This window comes from Calidris pugnax, unplaced genomic scaffold (assembly GCF_001431845.1).
Source record: "Calidris pugnax isolate Ruff unplaced genomic scaffold, ASM143184v1 scaffold27, whole genome shotgun sequence".
NCBI lineage: Eukaryota > Metazoa > Chordata > Aves > Charadriiformes > Scolopacidae > Calidris > Calidris pugnax.
In genome coordinates, this window is record NW_015090893.1 from 13,157,438 (window position 1) to 13,175,446 (window position 18,009).

General features: G+C 47.7%; 1 protein-coding gene across 1 annotated transcript in view; it reads left to right on the forward strand.

Moving 5' to 3' along the window:
- Window positions 1-18,009, forward strand: part of MGAT4B (mannosyl (alpha-1,3-)-glycoprotein beta-1,4-N-acetylglucosaminyltransferase, isozyme B) — a 52,961-nt gene that overhangs the window by 1,074 nt on the left and 33,878 nt on the right. The gene's annotated exons all lie outside the window — the stretch shown is intronic.

Consider the following 18,009-nt stretch of genomic DNA (forward strand, 5'->3'; position numbering starts at 1 on the left):
GGGGGGGGGGAATCTGAGCTGCGCTGCCCTCACCGCACCGCACACGGCTTCTGGGGCTCGGTGCTGAGTCCCGAAACTTCAGCGCATGTGGGACGGGTGCGAGGGCTGCTTGGCACTGAGACCTCGGGGCTGGTTTTGCCCCCAGGAGGTGGCTGCAAAGCAGGGGTGCAGGGTCCCATCCCGCCGAGGCGGCGGGGGAATCCCCCAGAGGTGTCGGGGAGATGCTCGCCGCTGTTTTTCTTCCCTGACAACATAATAGTTGCTTTTCCCCCATCCTGTCACTTGCTAAAAGCAGCGCATCGGGTTTATCCTGGCCTGGAGGACGATTCTGGTGGTTGCTTTGGAATTGTGCGTCTCTCTCGTGGATGGGCGTGCAACCTCTCACGCCCGTGCTGGTCACTCAGCTCTTCCAGTTCCTGCAGTTTTAGGGGTCGATGAGGGCAGGCAGTCAGGCTGTCCAGCCCTTGACCCTCTCTTCCCACTCACCGTACCAGCATCTCTCCGTGCTACAGGTGAGGAGCAGCTTTTGCTGGGTGTCAGATGTGACCTGATGGCCTTGAAGCCCTGTGGCACATCGTGCACTATCACAAGGTGCAGCTTCTCGTGGTGCAAGGCTGGTGTCGGGGCTGGGATGGCACTGGGGGAGAGTTTTTTGGCTCCGATGGGTGGGATGGCACAAGCCCCTGTAGATGCTCCTCCAGCCCAGCAGGGCAGGAGCGCCTGGGACGTGCCATCATCTCCTGGCAGCTGTGGGTGCCTGAGGGGTGGCTGCTTGGACTCCTCTGCCTCCTTCGTCAGCCGAAGGGCTCTCCTGTCGTGCTGCTGACGTGGTGTAAATCCCACCGGAGCTGCCTCCCCGCAGAGGTGTGGGTGCTGGGCATTTGTGGTGCAGGGGTACCTCCGGTGGATCAGTCAACTTCTGTTGGTGAGATTTTTAACAGGACAAAATATTTGCACCATCACGGCCAGCGTTGTGTGAGCTTTTAGGCAGAAATGCTGAACCGTGGCGAGTTGTGCAGGGGCAGAGGGGAGCTCCGGGAGCTGCTTTCTTGTGGTTACTGCTGAGCGGTCGCTTTGCTCGTAGCTCCCTCCTGTCAGTGAAGTGAAACCAGCCTGAGGAGCCGTGCGGGCTCCTGGTTTGGGAAGCGGGGTGGCCAACCCCGCTGGGCAGCCTTTGTCATCCTTTGTGTCATCCTTTGACTCACTTCTAGTTTTTTAACAAGTGGCTTTTCTCCGTTGCTGGTTCAAGTGCCAAAATAATAACCTTGGGGTACCACTGTCCCTGTCCTCCTTGGTAGGATGCTCCCTGAGATGCCTCAGCAACAGATTGTCTCTGGCAAACAGCGATCACTACAACAGGTCACAAATAACACGGGTCAGGCTGTGTCAGCACAGCAGGTTTCCGGCTATTATGGTCATTTACGTATCAGGCTGTTATTCAGAACAGAGCTGGAGAAGACCTTGAGAGGTCATTCCGTCCATCTCCTGCCCCTATGCAGGGTCGGCGATAACTAGCCCCTTCCTGACAGATGTTTGTCGTATTCATTCTTAAAATCCTCCCATGACAGAGCTGCCTAAGCTCCCTGGACAATCTGACATTTAGCAGCCCTGCCATTAGATTTTTCTTAGGATCTGAACAGAAATGTCTTTTCCTTCAGTTTGCTCGTCTTTTTTCCAGTTATTGGGCACAGGGAGAAAAGTCCCTTCCTGCCTTCTTTGCAGGAGCCTGTTAGATATTTGGAAGTTGCTACCGTGTCTCCCCTTAGTCCCTGCTGATACAGATTAGACCATCCTTTCATCATTCTTTTTAGGTCACGTACTCTTGATCTGCAGTTGTTCTTGTTGCTCTCCTCTGGACCATCATCCTTCATGAGGAGTGATGCTTGACCCACAGTGCAGGACTGAAGTCACTGCCTTAGTTTTGCTTAGAAGAAAAAATAATTACTTCAGGTCTTTTACATACATTGATCCTGTTTATACATCCCAGGGTGTTTGCTTTCTACTGTTGCCACAGATGACTTGTGTTTAATTCTTTTTTTACCCCATTGGCCCTTCAGCCATTCTTCTCCAGAACTTTTACAGCTTTTCATTCCTCATCCTGTGTTTGCCTGGTTAATTATTCTTACCAAATCGCATTACCTCACGCTTGTCCTTGTTGAACTGCGTCCTTTTTTTTTTTTTTTTTCCAGACTGCTTCTTCTGAAGTGTCAGGGTTGTTTTGAATTCTGATCCTGTCCTCCTGCGTGCTTGCAGTCCTTCTCAGCTTGGTGTAGCCTTCAAAGGCAATCGGCTTGTTTTCTTTGCCGTTGGCCGAGATGTGGATGAAAACACCGAGTGGTATCAGATATGGGATGGGTTCTCCTCAAACCCACTTTGGTAAGGTCCTCCCAGTTTGTGCTCGAAGACCAGCAACCAGGTTGCTGGTGGTCTTCTCAGCAGGGGTACACCCACCTTCAGGTGGCTCAGTCCAGCCCCTGTGTCCCTTGCTGTGTCAGGGGGATGTCCTGTGAGGCACTATTAGAGGTCTCTCCGAAATCTTTGTCTCTTCTCCCCTTCCTACAAGTGCCGGCACCCTGTTGCAGAAAGAAATATGATAGATTTTATGTGATTTGTTCTTGATAAACAGAGGTTAGTTCTTGCTCAAGTTCTCCTCGTCTTCTAAGCACTTCAACTGAAGTTAGGCTGATTATTCTAGAATTTCCTGCATCCTCCTTATCCCCGTCCCCTTATTTTTCAAAGACAGGCTTTGCGTTTGCCAGTCCTCTGTAGCATCAGCTGTTCCCCATGAGTGGCTGGAGACAATTCTTGAGCTCCTCATATCGTTGCATTCTGGGGAAGGCTGGCAAGGTGTCCATGTTGCCTCCAGTGGGGGAAGAAATGATATTAAAGCACAGGCAAAGTATCACAGAGCCTGCTTGTCTTCCTGCTCTGTGTTGGGAGGACAAAATAATTAGTCGAAAGAAAATAAACCAGGTCAGACCAGCTCTAGAGCTGCTGTTGTGTGACCGATGCAGGGTTTGTTTACCCGCTAATGGTGTTTTGCCATGCTGTGGTTATTAGTAAAGTTTTGACCTCATGGTCTGCAAAAAACAGATGCTGCCTCTTTCCAATTATAAACAAGGTTTGAAATAGTCTGCTGGAGTAGGAAGAGAAGGGCAGCCTCAAATAGCACAACCAGTCACCCAGGCGGCTGATGTCCAGCATCATGGGGTGGTTTGGAGGTGGACCACACCACATGCTGTGCATCATGGTGGTGGGTGTCTTGGCCAACGTTTAATGTTCTCTCTTTGCTGATTTTAGGTTTAAGTAAAATTTAACTTTCAAAAAAACTACAGCTACCTTGGAAGAAGCTCTTCTGTAACTTGCTGTCATCAGGTTGACCTGCAGGGTTTAACTGTGGAGGGTGACCTGCAGTCGGAGGATTGATCCTTCGGAGAGGCAGGGGCAGGCTTGGGCATTAGCATGTCCAACGTGGGGATCACAGGGGCTGTTTTACTGAGTGCTCCATAAAACCGAGAAGCTTTCATGACTTTGGATAAGTAAAAGTGGAAATGGGATGAGGGTCCACAAGTTTAACCTACAAGTTGTTGGGGTATTTTCTTTCCAATGATGAAAACTGTTTGGTTCTTCTTCCATAATGTCTGTTCTCCTCTTGGCTCATGGACCAGCCATGTACTGTCTCTCCAGCCCTTCTCTTTGCCCCTTGTAGCCAACACTAGAGCCATAAGTGCTGCAGGATATTTGGGTTTTTTAGTTGTTTGGGTTTTTTTTAAATTGAAAAAGAAATTCTAAACCTTGTGTGGACCTTGTAGGAGACTCCCATCAGGCTGCCCCTTGGAAATGCTGCGTTTTGATGTTGGGATTACACCTCCAGGTTAGCTCGGGGTGGGCTCTGTACCCACGCTGCCTGCACAGACTTCCCCTGGCAGGTTTTTTCCCTTCAAATTTTAATGATTTCTAGTTCCCCAGTGCCAGCCAGCTCCAAGTTTCCATTGTAGAACCGCAACTGCAGGCACCTCCTTATCTGTAGAGTTGCCTGCGAAGTGGGGTTGCTCTTGGCACAGTGGCTTTGGGTTCCTGACATCCATTCTGGTCGTGTGGTCTTTTGGATGTTCATCCCGTGGGAACTGTTCATCCCGTGGGAACGGCTTCAAGCTCCAACAGGGTAGGTTTAGACTGAACATTAGGAAGGAATTTTTCACAGAAAGAGTGGTCGGGCATTGGAATAGGCTGCCCAGGGAGGTGGTTGAGTCACCATCCCTGGATGTGTTTAAGGGCCGTTTAGATGGGGTACTGAGGGATATGGTGTAGGGGAGGACTATGTAGAGTAGGGTAGATGGCTGGACTCGATGATCCCAAGGGTCTCTTCCAACCTGAATGATTCTATTCTATAAAACTGTTCATCCCGTGGATGTTGCGAAAGCTCTGTAAGATAGACGTGCATAGCTCCCTGAAGGTCTCACTGCTGGCATCCTGGGGCTGATGGTCTGAGCATCACCCTGGGTGGGTACCCAGGGGCAGGTCTGAGCCTGGGGTCTCTCCCTTGACTGGTTAACGTGGTGGTGGCCGTGGGGCACCAGCTGTGGCGTGGCCGTTGCTCTGGTGCCCGCTCGCAGCATCACCTCTGTGAAGAAATCCTGCTCACTCGGTGCCTCGCTCGGGGTGTCCTTTGTGGGAAGCAGACTTTGTGCCTGAGGGACGTTCCTCTGAGCGTGTTTACAAAGTCTCCTTATATAATGCGTAAGAGCCGTGAAGGCTAATCCGCTCGGGAAGCAGCCGAGTCAAAGCCCGTGATATTGCTAAATACGAGCCCTGTCTTGCGGCACACGGCGCTTCCCGCTGCTTTTCCATTTCTCTAACCCCCACCAGCTCAACTTCAGGTTTTTTTGCAGTTTCTTTGAGGTCTTGGGCACACGTGGACGGGTGCGAGTGAGAGCCCTGGGCTCGTTTCACTGCATCCCTAGGAAGCGTTTACCAGGAGAAGAGATGCCAGCAGGAGACCCAGCGTGTGCTTCTGGTGGCTGAGGAGGTGCAGGCGGGGAACCGCAGAGTTTAGGAGTCTGTCATCAGAATGTGTGGCAAATAAAATATGTGCAGGAGCATTTCTGAGAGCCTTTACTTGGCCTGTGCGGTGCTCAGCAGACGTTGAGTGTAATCGGTGGCTGGAATGCAGCAGGATTTGTAAAATTATCCTTGCATATGATTTGACCAAATTCATCCCAAGAGCGAGGGACACCGTGCAATCTGTCCATGCACATTTATCAAAATAAATCTTTCGCTGTCTGGAGTCACCTGCATTTTTGTTTTTATTTCTTGGCAGGTTTTGTTAGGTCTCTAAGGTGGGCTCTTGATCTGTTCTGCACCTGCACTTGTCTGTGTCCCATTGCTGCAGTTGTGTGATGGAGTTTAAGTTATGGAAGGGGGCTTTCTCCTAACCCAGTCAGTGTTCCCCAGTGTAGGAGACTTGGATTTGGGTCCCTGCTGTGCCGTATCCCTCCCGGTCTCGGGAAAGTCAACCAGCTGGTTTCATGCCTCAGTTCCCATCTGCTCTCTGGGGACAATGACATCTCTTGTCACAAGGGCTTGGAGGACACAGCCACGCTTCTGTGACAGTGGGGACTGTGCCAGTGTTAGGAGAGGAGCAGGCAGGGCAGGTTAACACACACACTTGCAGCAAGTGCTTCCCTTGGTTTACTTCTGTTATCGAACAAAACCCTTTCTCGTTTGTGATTCCCTTTGATTCATCTAAAACAAATCATTGATTTGTGCTTATATCCTGAATGTTCATTGATTATTCACTTAGTGCTTAATGTAAAACCACATCTATAGCTGGCTAGTTTAAGTGAAGCTGCCAGTCATCTCCAGAAAGCTTTGAAGCCTGCTAAGTGATGGGGAAATTGCTTTAGTGATAGATGGGGCAAGGCTGCTAGTGGGCTCCTGCGGGTGGGCTTGGGTTATCCATGGTTCTGCCTGTTCACAAAACCCAAACCAGTCCCCCAAAACTGATCTCTCACTTCGTGGTGTAGAGAAACACCGCACAAATACATGTCTTGGGGCTCCTGGCTCAGCACGGGGATCTGCAGCCTCCTGGTGCTTGCCTGGTGGGAGCACCATGGATGTAGGACAATGGGGCAACTGGGGTGAGGATGGAGAAGAAAACCTTCTGCTGGGGTGTGCTTGGGGTCTCCAGCGTGAGGTGGGGTGGGACGGGATGTATCACCAGTGATAATCACTGGTGGAAGAAAGTGAAGTGAAATTCAAGGCTGGAGCCTACTTGAGGCTGCCTTGCTGGAAGCCTCTGCAGAGATGTGGCTGAGCCACCTGCCTAAAAGTACTTGGAGAAGGAGCTTTACGTTTCACGTGAAGATTTTCCATATCATTAACATGCCAATTCTAATGTAGATGTGTTGTTTTTCATGAGACTAAGCCCAAGAGGTCAGTGGGGCTTGGTGGGTGCAGAGGCTGCCGCCGGGGCAGAAGTCACTGGTCAAATTAAAGGATTATAGAAACTATTAAAATAAGCAAAGGGCTTCAGCAGGAGCAGGCAGGTTAAGGCTGTTACGAGAAGAGGCTTTTTGGGGATTGCTGATCGAGTATCTGCTTAACAGCTTCCTGGTTCGGGGAGAGGATTGTTGTCTTTGATGAAGGTAAATGCATTTTTTCTGCCTTTTTTTAATTTGATTTAAAGTGTAGAGGGTGTTTTATGCAGCGATGCCCTTCATGGATATGGTTTTGAGCTCATGTCAGGCTTCTCTTGAGAAGCAAAAATACCCGGGAGGGGCAGATTCCTGTTTTAAATCATCTCTTTCTGCGTTAGTTGTGGCATTGGCCGCTTCCCCTTCTGCTTTTGTCCCAGTGTTGAGTCACGTTGGAGTCTCCAGGATCCGTGCATTAGCATGGACGATGCAGAGACGGCTCCGTAACTCCATCTTCCCTCCTGCCCGCCTTGAAGTGACTCCCCTGATATTTAAATATTCCTTCCCTCTGTGCTACAGACGGGATGAATGCTTACCCAGAGGTTAATCTGCATTTTGAAGTGACCAGACACGTTTGTGCAAGATGTTTTCATTTCTGCTTATATTGAAGTGGACAGCAGTAGCATTAAAATGTAAATTGTTAGGCTTTAAAGAAGCTCCTGTGCAAAAATTAATCTCCACCTGCCTTTTACTTTCATTATGAGTTTTGTTGAGTTGCAGTGACCGTTTACCTGTAACTTGTCACCAGCGTGACAACTGTAATTGTCACACTGCTGGTTTAGGGATGGTTGGTAGAGGGATGGATGCTGAACTGGGGGAAGAGCTGGGTGTTAGCTTGTGTCAGCTCCCGGAGTTGTGGACCTGGACCACAACTGTTCCTCAGTGAGTTTTTAGACCACCCTGATCACATTTTCAAGACTGCCTTAGAGCACACAGGTTTTTCTTCTCTCCCCGTGATGGTGAGAGCTTTCTGGAAATAAGGCTTAACCTGGAGACCCTTTGTCATCATTCGCTACTTGTACGTACGCTGCAATAAATCCTCTATGTATTGTCACTGCTCCGAGGAATTTCATGGCTTGGATGGGAGGCCTGTGGTACCAAAACAGTTGTGTAGCCCTCAAAAACCCTTGTACATAATCAAAGAAATGCTTCTGATACTGAGATATGAGCTACTTAAGAGATGGGTAAGAGCACTGTGTGTTTGTGTAGCCTGTGAGAGCAGAGATGCCATGCTAGCCCTGCTGCTACCAAGAACTTAATACAGAAGAAGCTGGAGAAGTTTCCCGAGTGAGGACTAAATTGCTGTATTCCTCCCCAAAAGATGAGCACTCAGAGGAGCAGTGCTGCTGTGCGATGTCCCCATGGTTGATGTGAAGAGCAAGAGCAGTATTTGGGTGTACAGGTTGCCTGGTGGATGGATGGACCTGGGCAGTGTTGGACTCTCTCAGACTCAGCCACTGCCACTGACAAGCATCTGTCAAATGAATTATTCAGTTAATGCTGGCGAAAGTGGTGTGGTCATCTCCCCTCCCTCCTCTCTGTGCCCAGACTGTGATCTTTTGCTTTTATTTGATCTTGCCTTTCGTGTTTTAACTATTCCTTTTTCATGCCATCTCTCATTGCGCTCACTCTGGAGCTGGCTTTGATATCTTTTCTCTTTGTCTTCCATTTCCCTCCGTTTCCTCCCCATGCCTTCTTCCTTTGATGTTGCAGACAGTGACCAGGATGGACATCCTCCCACACGTCTCTCCCTCTCTTAATCTTGTCCAGTTCAAGTCATCCACCATTTGAGGAACTTTACCAGATGTTCCCCTAATAGCGTGGCTTCGTTAGCTCCAGGCAATGATTTTGGGTAGAAGATGGTAAGGGTTGGGCTGCCCAGGGAGGAGGTGGTGATGGTCCTTGCACAGGGTGTCAGGGATTGCTCTGGGTCTCTCTGGGTCCCAGGATGGGGACATGCCATGGGGATGCTCATCCCACATCTCATGGACCGAACTTAAACTGCATCGAAGGCGAAGCGAGAATGGTGTTTAAAAGCAGATTAATTTGCTGACTTTGACGAGCGAGGGGTGTTTAGGAAAAAAATAGAAATTGGAAACGCACATTCTCGCTCGGCACAAACTTTGTCATTTGGTGGCTGAAACTCAGGGGCCAGAGGTATTTAGGAAAAAATAGAAATTGGAAACGCATATTCTCGCTCAGCACAAACTTTGTCATTTGGTGGCTGAAACTCGCTGCTTCGTCCTGCCAGCGAAGCTGCCTGAAACATGTATTTTCCCGGAGCTGAAGAGCTGACCTGGGTGGGGGAGGTAAGTGCCCAGAGCGTAATTGGGACATGGATTGTGGGTTGGCTCCGTATAGATCAGTTTGTGTTTCGTTAATGTCTGGTTCCACCCTGTCTGTCTGTTTTATTAGATTAATTTATTACTTTCTGAAAGTGCTTCTCCAGTGAGCTAAAATATCTATTTACTGGAAGTATTTGGTTACCATGAAAAAGTGTATTTGGCTTGCGTTTGGCAAATACTAACTACTTTCTTCTGTTTCTTTTGCAGTTTAATTGTCTATTTATCTTGGGTATTGATTGCTGAAGGCCTTGGTAATTATTTGCTGATTTTGGAAGTAATGATTTTAAAGGCTCGGATTACTTTTGTAATATTAATCATTACCTCGGTGTGCTTGCCTCAAAGGATGGGATCTCTCTGACGGCTCCAGTTGCAGTGTGGACATTTACTGTCTGAAACTATGCCGCCCTCTTAAAATAACAAAATCATTACTGGCCTTTTGTTCCTGAAACTGAGCAGATATTTGCAGAGAAGCAAACCTGGCAGCCGCAATTAGCTCACAAATTTGCTGTTCCTCTTGGCGGGAGGAGTGGCCAGATTCTGGAGTCAAATAAAAAAAAGAAAAAAAAATAATTTCATTTACTTTCTGCTGTTTCACTCTTCCTAAAATTAATTTCATCCCGTCTTGGTCTTGACTCTGGTGAGGGGTTGGTGGGGTGATGGGGGTCCCCTCTCCAGCGGGGACCAGGGAGAGCTTTGGGAGATGCAGCTTTGCTTTGGGAGAGGAGCGATGCTCCGGAGGGTGTTACACCGGCGAGGAGACGTGGTGCCGTACAGCGGCACATCTTGCTTTGGGGGAAGGTGAGAAATCGGAAAGTCTCTGCTGGGAGCTGAGTAATTGGCACCTGCTATTATTGTGTCCCCCCCTCCCCCTTTTAATGACTTGTTTATAGAGACAGCTCTCCTACAGATCTCATTACACAGCCGTATAGCATGCTTTTTTTAAAAAAAAATACATGCATTTCTATTCATGTCAGGCCCGAATACCTACATCTGTATGTTTCTGTAAGGAGGAGGGACGGTTTTTGTGTGGTCCAGGCATCTTTCCCCACTGCTGGGCAGACTCGCGGGTGCCCCTGGGGAGACGGGCTGTGTCCTCGCCGTACCTGGAAGGAGATGTAATTCTTCCATTAATACAAAACCTGGCAGGCGGTTAGAGTGGCTGGGAGGGGAGTTCTGTCTTCTTGTTGTTTTAGGCCTTGAAGCAAGGGATCGTGTTGGCTGTGGGAATGACGTTGGCTTTATCTCCATCGGAGCTTACACAGCGACATACATTACTAGAGAGCACGAAGCATGACATTCAGCATCCGCCCCTGGGAGCTCTAGTGCAGTGAATCCCACTTCTTTCTCTTGCATCAAGTGATTTGTTTAATTGCTTTTAACAGTTTCACCCTTGTTCTTTTTATTAGCGGATTGTGGCGCAAAAGGGAGCTGGGAGCGTTTTTGGATCCCGTCCTGGGTAATTTGATGACTAAGTCTCGTTGAGCTTCATCTCTGTGCAGGTGCAGCGGTGCATCTCCTGCAGGGGATGCGGTGGGAAGAGCATCTCCTCCTCCCCAACGCACAGGCGGGGGAAGGAAGAGGAGGAGAGGGCAAAATCATGTCCGTGACAATTGTTTTCTGATTCTTTTCATCACCTTGCAGAACAAAAAATGATAAAAGGAGCCTCAGGAAAGAGGGCATCGCAGCAAGCCCTGGCTGGGATGTAATCTCTTTTCTTCGTACCGAGGTATAAAGATAATTCCAATCGGGATTGAAACAGCGGATGGCAAATAATTCTTGAACAATCCGCTTATGGTGTTCCAGGATGCGAATGAAAACCACTAATGGGATAAAGAAGGATCTAGATAATTATCTCGGCTGCATTAAATCCTGTCCTTTCAGGAGAGTACTCTTATGTGGACACTAATTTCTGTGTATGAAATGCTAAAGCTGACTAGACATTTTCAGAAGTTAGTTGCTTCCAAAATAGCCGTCATCGCTTGGCCATCATCTATCTTTTATCTACCTGGTTGGTCCTAATGAATTTGATTTCTGGTCTCTGCTATCCTGGGGTTTTTTCCCCCTCCCTACAGCAGGTTAAAGCTGCGACACACATTCTCTACAGGGCAGATTTGAAACTTCCTTCATCCTTTTCTTTTTTTTTATTTGGTCTGCTGATTTGGGAGACTTCCTGGGTTGTTTTTTTTTTCTCCCTTTTACATCTAGTGATGCTGTTGTTTTAAGTCTGATGGAAGAGCTACTTGCAATATGTGAGATTATTTTTTAATTTGATCCTTTTTTTTGCCCCCAGCAAGAGCTCTGTCTTGCAGCGCGGGGGATGGCACTGTGCTCCAAAACAAACCCAGTTACAGTCAGTTAATGAGGCTCTTGTTGTAGGCTCTTTGCTGCCTTTGTGTTTGAACCTAATGGGTGCCCCATGGATGAAGTGGAAGGGAACAGTTTTGTATTGACAGTGACCCTGACATTTGGATGAGGTCGGATCAGCTGACAGCGCTGAAAGATCCGTGTTACGGGATCTCTGTTCTCTGCGACCCTCTGGTCAGAGGAAATCTGCTTTTGGGGAGGTACGGGTGACAGAATTGCATTTCTGAGAAGCTGGTTCTTGGTTATCCCCCATCAGCTGCAGGCAGCTGCATTTGCCAGCTGTCAGAGAGCTGTTTCTCTCCAACCTTACACCAAGCGAACCAGGGCACGGCTGAACCAGCTGCAGCATCCTTCGGTGAGCTGGGCTGGGTGTCCCACAGTGGGAGCCAGGTCCAGGGACTTCAGCTGAAACGGCTGCCCGTGAGCCTTCCTCCAGCTGGAAGAGGAGGATGGGCAGCCAGCATCATCCCATCACACACTGGAGGACAGATGCTGTGCACGGCTGTCTTGTCAGGGAAGGACTCCATCATTCACCACATGGAGAGTGCCCAAATGTAGTTTCTCGGCAGCAGACCTTCTCGAATCCACAAGGTTCCCTTTCTTTTCTTGCTGGCATGGCAGTACAGTTAAAGCTCAGATGTGGAAATACAGAAGGGCTTCCTTGCTTTTGGTGAGAAGTCAAACAAGAAATGCTGTCCTGACCAAGGTGGACTTGGGTTTCCAAACTCCTTCATGTGGGACAGAGAGGTTACAAGGGCCAATCCTGCGTTGAAATCCAAGGAGTTGGCATGTCTGTTTTTTCTGTGGTCTAGGGATTGCTCTTGACACCAGATTTGCCATTCACACAACAAACTGGAGGATGTCCTCCAAGTCACACGAAGCTCAGCGCTGCCATACCAGGCATGGATTTGGGACAGGTAGGCTGCAAGAGGGTCTGACGTACAGTTACACATACCTCAATGAGGCACTTGCCTGGAGGGCTGTGTGTAGAAAAATGAGTATGTGGGATCCTTGGTGCCTCTAGAAGACTCTTTAAGAAACTAAATACATTTAAGAAAGGTGGTCACCTTTCATCTTGGTGACATGCTTCTTGAACAGCAGCTCTTAAACTGAATTGCTCACACAGAAGAGTCAGTATCGAGGTTTCTTCACCTCCTGGTCACAGTTACTAGCCCTGCAGCTGTAGGAGCAGGGCAGAATTTAACAGTGGTGCCTGACACAGGCTTTTGTCCTAAACCCACTGGCATTCTGCAAGAGGAGTCTGGTGAGGTCTGGCAGTTGACCCCCTAAAAATTGATGGATTGCTGTGTAGGGCAAGATGCCCATCTTATCTCTGAGAACACCAGCCCTCCCACACGCTCCTGGCTTCCACAGAGATCTTAATGGGGATTTTTACCTAGTTCTTGGTATCACTGCATGCCCTTTGAATGAACCATTCGCTAAGAAGTATGATTACTTGCTCCTCGTTAAAGGTGTCTGGTCAGCTGAGTTGCTGGTTGAAGTCTCCTTTCCTCAACCCTGTGCTGTGATGAAGTGGTACCTGGAGCTGTTGTGCCAAGTGTCACCTCCGAAGAGCATAATAAACTATCTCCTGCTTGGGTGAGCTGTGCCCAGAGGGAAACGGTGTGTTTTCCTGGATATCTGCAAAGCTCTCTGTCTGTGCATCCTACAAGTCACTTGAGAAAGGCAGATATTTCATGTCTCTTTGGAAATCTGTCAAGACAGTGGCAGATCACTTAGCCTGAGTGCTGTTGTCTGGGCTGTGGTTCGTAGCTTCTAAAATGCAGGTCAAGAAGTATTGCTGTAATAGCTAAAGGTTAGGCAAAACGGCAACCTTTAGCCCTTTGTAGCAGGAGGTGTTTTACTGCTGGGATCGAAACTTCAAGCACTCATCTGTTGTTCCAGAGCACTGGTTAATTATTTTTAAAGCCTTCAAACCAAAGGTGGTCATTTCACCCTGATGGTGACCCCGTGGTGCTCAGAAGCCCCAGCCAGGGGGGTCTTCTCTGGTGTGCCTGGAACATGCTGGGTGCATGGAGACGCCTTCCACTGGGCTAGGAGAAGTGGGTCTGTGTAGGTGGGGTGGTCATCGATGGCAGAATTGGCCGTTTAAAATCCATGTCTACTCGTCAACATCATTTGGTGGCCAAGGTTGCTGCAGGGCCAGGGATGAGCGTGAGGGTCATTTGCGTCAGGCCTATGAATTCAGCAGAGAGGAGGAAAGGGGAAGATGTTGGCAAGAGGGGGCTTGTAGGTGCTTAAAATTTGGATTGCCAGACAGTGCAGAAAAGGTCAAGAACTTCTTTTGTCTGCTGGTGCGTGGCGCGCCGGTGGAAAGGTGTGGATTTATTTGTATGCGCGCTCTTTGTTTAGTTTGGCTTCCAGGAGAAGTCCTTATCTCTTCTCCTGCTGCCAGCGTCCTCGGAGTTGCCCTCTTTCCCTCTGCTCTGCCTACATTTCTCGCTGTGATTTCAATTATTTATAGTATTTCTTTTCCCCTTAAAGTCCTCCGCCGTGTGCGCGCTGTTGAAGTGGCTGTCGCTTCCCGGGCCCATTCCGCTGATGGGTGAAGAGACGATGCCTGTGCATACAACTCATTAAGAGCATTTCAGGGCTCTTCAGGATGGGCGACTATGTGGATGTGAAATTGCAGTTGGATCTTATCTTATGGAAGGTTTTGATTGAGGCTGGTGAAATAATGATCTACTCGTTAATGTAACAGGAGGAAGCTGCCGAGGATAACAAGGGGAGAGGAGAAGGAGTTTTGCAGAGGAGCGTGCCCCCTTTTTTTGGTGAAATTTAAGCAGCCTGAAACAAGAGGCATATTCTCTTCTTGGTTACATCAGTGTGCATCCGGAAGAACCTCGTTAAAATAATTTAATTTCTTTTTGACGCAGGCTGGTGTCACAGAGAGGGGAATCTTTGGTGGCAGGGAAGCTGGTCTGAATGCAGCGTGGAGGCTGGGAGAGGCAGGTTTAGCCGTTCTGCTCAGTACTGCCTCATTTTTTTACCTCTGCAGCATCAAGCTTAAGAGAGGAAGCAGAAAAAAAATTGTTTAAATCCCTTTCTTCATTGCTGCCGTGTTCAAACTGAATTAACTCTTATCCGAAGGAAGGCTGCGCTATGGGAAGCATCTGCCGTGGTCCAAATTGTGTTTGAGGTCGGGGATTAAAATGTATGTAACCGTTTAGCAGTGAGCAATGAATAGGCAAATCCTGCTCTTTGCCAGCAGTTGTTTTGCGAGCCGTGATTTGTACGCTCCCCCTGTACCGGTGCGGTTACACGGACGTGTTATTGGAACACGAACCAGCACAACGTGTCTCAGGAAATACTGATTATAAGGTGAAGCCGCTCACTAGAATGTCAAATAGCTCCTTATTTCAAGCTTACGTTTGTTTGATTTCTACGAACAGTGTTTCTGGAGTGTCCTAGTAATTGATGTGAGGATGCAATTGTATTCACGGTGCATCTGTGTTGGGGGCAATATTTATGTGCAGTGACTGCTCCGTGAAATACTCCTTCTCTTGGCTCCTCCATCCCATGAGTTGACGTAAGCTCTCGGGGAAAGTACGAACAATTTTTAGAGCCATTCTAGATACAGTCCTTACACAATAAAAAAAAAAAATAAATCTGTGACTGAAAAGAGCTTTTGAAAAGATAGAACAAGTCTCAAGTATAGACTGGCCAAGGAGAGGCTGGTGCTTTGCTGTGTTTGATGAGCTTTCAGTCTGATTAAGAAAAACTAAAGCTCCCGTTTTATGGAGTATTGTCTGAGGACCGGGTCTCTTGGGGCACATTTGAGCGCGTAGGCTTCTTTCTGGCTTCTTTGGGGTAAGAACCATTCAAGTTTGAAAAAATTGTTCGAGTTCTTTAAATTGTGTCCTGTCTTTCAGTGGGAATTGCAGAGATAATCGCAGAATAAAGCGAGGAGCAAATGACAAAAATGACTAAGGCAGAGGTTTGGGCAGGACTCGGTGGTGTGTGCTGATGCTGTACTTCTGGTGCACGGTGGGAAACGTTGGAACCACGTGTATTTCAGGGCTTAGTTCCATGATACTGCCAAATTCCTGATGGGTTAATGGATGTTTTGGTTCAGACTGACAGCTCCCGTGGCCCCAGGGCAGCACGGTGAGGGTGGTGGGACTGGACTCCTAGGGGTGGAGGTGGATTGACTAAAAGCGAAGCCCTCTATGAAGTTGGCTGGGTGTCATTCAGGCAGTTTCACAGGTGGGAAATCAAGGCACAGGAGGGGTTTCCAACCTGCAAGGTGCATAAATCCCTTTGGAACCTCCCTCTGACCATCCCTCTGGCAGCCCCTAAAACAACAGAAGCCACATCTACAGAAGGGTGGGTTTGCATTTCTCCACTGGCAGAGCAATGACGTTTATTGGGCTGCTCTGGGAGGCTGTGCTGGTCTATACTGGGATGGAAAGTCTGTGGAGTCCGAGCAGGGACCTCAAACGCTGTGGTAGCCACCGGGAGGATGGATGGAGAAAGCATCCACGTACCCAGAGCTGAGACACTGCAGCATCTCACCCTACTCAGCTGTATGTTCTTCAGCAAAGCTCCTGGTGCTAGACTAAATACATATGTGGGGAGGCAGACGATGCCAAAGCAGCAGTTGGCCATTAATTTGCTCTAAGGATGGGTGGATTGATTTTTTTTGGATGGGTGGATTTTGATTTTTTCCACTGCTGTGGAAACCCAGATGGATGAAGGGGCAGGAGGACAGGGGTGGTAGGTCACAGCAGAGCCTGCTGTCGGCACAGAAGAGGGAGGTTTTTATGTTTTGTGGCGCCTCTTTTCCTACTTTGGAAAAAGCTTCCTTTTTATGTGCCTGTGTAAATGCTTTATAGCCTGAGTGCTGTGACTTTGAGTAGCTCCTCGGAAATTGATGGTGAATTTTGGCCACGTACAGCCGGTGTCTGCAAGTTCCTGAGGATTCTGCTCTCGGTTTGTGATGTGGTTTTTTACTGCATTTAAATGAGTGATTTTATATAACTTCTGAGTATTGGCAGGCTTACCATCAATTTCTCCCCCCCCTTTTTTTTTTTACCTTCTGTTCAAGCCTGTTTTTTCTATGGGACTGAAGCTATGCCCTTCTTCCCAACAGGTTTCAAACTCCTACTCTCGCTTTAGCCCAATTGGTATGGTATATACCAATTAGCACAGTATAGAAGTCCCAAAAGAGATTAAAATCCTCCAGGTACTTTTGAAGGTATCCAGGAGTGCAGAAGAGAGAAGGTCTGTAGGTGGCTCTGCTGGAGAATAGCGTGAACCCCTCTATCAGGTGTGGGTGATCAGTACAGAAGGCGTTATCTTCATAAAGCCCCAGCCACAAGAAATGCTTTTATCAAAGGTTTCAGTTGAGTATGGGACGCTCAGATGTTGTCTTCTTCCCCGGGAAGGGATGTGGTGGGGTGACCGTGGCCACCACTGTTCTCTGTGCCCGGTCAACAGCTCAGCCCATCCCTCATGAAATCCTGCCAAGTGCAGAAAATAAACAAGACCAAGGCTGTTTTTTTCCTTCTCACACCTCTAGCAAGGGTTAGAAGTAACCACAGAAAGAAAATAATCTGGTTTGGTTTTTTTTTTTTTTGGTAATGGGACCATCCATTTTGGTGTTCCTACCTATGGCTAATGCCTCGTCCTCTAATTTTTATTGCTCCGGCTGCTTTGTTTTTCTTTGCTGCAATCAAGATAATGCAGTACAATATTGCACTAAGAATTTCAGCTATTCAATTACCTTTCAGAAGTTGACTTAATTGGCTCTTTGAGTGATAGCTCTCTATTGTGTGCAATCAGCACGACTCAAGGAGGGAGCAGGAAGAGGATAAGGACTTTGTTTCTAATCAATAAATAAAGGTCTTTGAAATAATACTGCTTGCAATTTGTATCGCCGGTTAAATTACGCCGAAGATGATAGTCTGTGTGTTCCTTGTGGAGCACAGCTGTAACGGAGTAATAAGCCTTTGCTATCAGCAAGCATGCGGACTATTTTACTCTGAGTTTTTAGCAAATCCCATTCTCCCCTTGGATTTTTTTTTTTTTTTTCCCCCAAGTATTAGTGGAAAAAAAAACTAAAACAAAACTGCTGCAGAGCTCGGCACAGATGGTTTGGGAAAGTCTAATATGTAATGACTAATCATTTCTTTTGCACCTCATAAAGTATGCAAATGAATGTGATACCTGATGATAAATAATTCAGAATGGAGATGCAAGGCAAGGGGACATTATAGATGGAATAAATATACAGTAAACCAACTTTAAAAAAAAAAAAAAAACAACCAAACTGAAAAGCCTAAGTTATGTTCTACAGAAGCAGCTGCTTCTTGGTGCAGGTTTGAATCCAAGGGACTTTGGGGCAGCAGGATAAAAGCCTAAGTTACGTTCTATAGAAGCAGCTGCTTCTTGGTGCAGGTTTGTCTCCAGGGCTTGAATCCAAGGGACTTTGGGGCAGCAGGATTTCTAGAGTTTGTAGTTGGGGTTTGGCCAAAGCTCCAAGTCTCACCTTTGCAGAGCTCTGTTGCACCTCCAGTCCTCTCTGAGCTTATTCCTGCCTTGGGTTTAGGCAGCAGGAAAACTTTGCCAAGCAAAGGTTTATTTTAAATTTTTTTTTTTCCCTAGTTATAGTGGGGTAAAAGTGATTGGCTGCTTCATGCTGCTTCTTAAAGCTAAAATTACTATTTGTAATTGATAATTTATTTCCTAATTAAAAATGTGCTTCTTAAAGCTAAAATTCTGTTCGTAATTGATAATTTATTTCCTAATTAAAAATATTTTTAATCCAGAAAGGTCTCCTTGAGATTGGAAGAGGCAGGAGA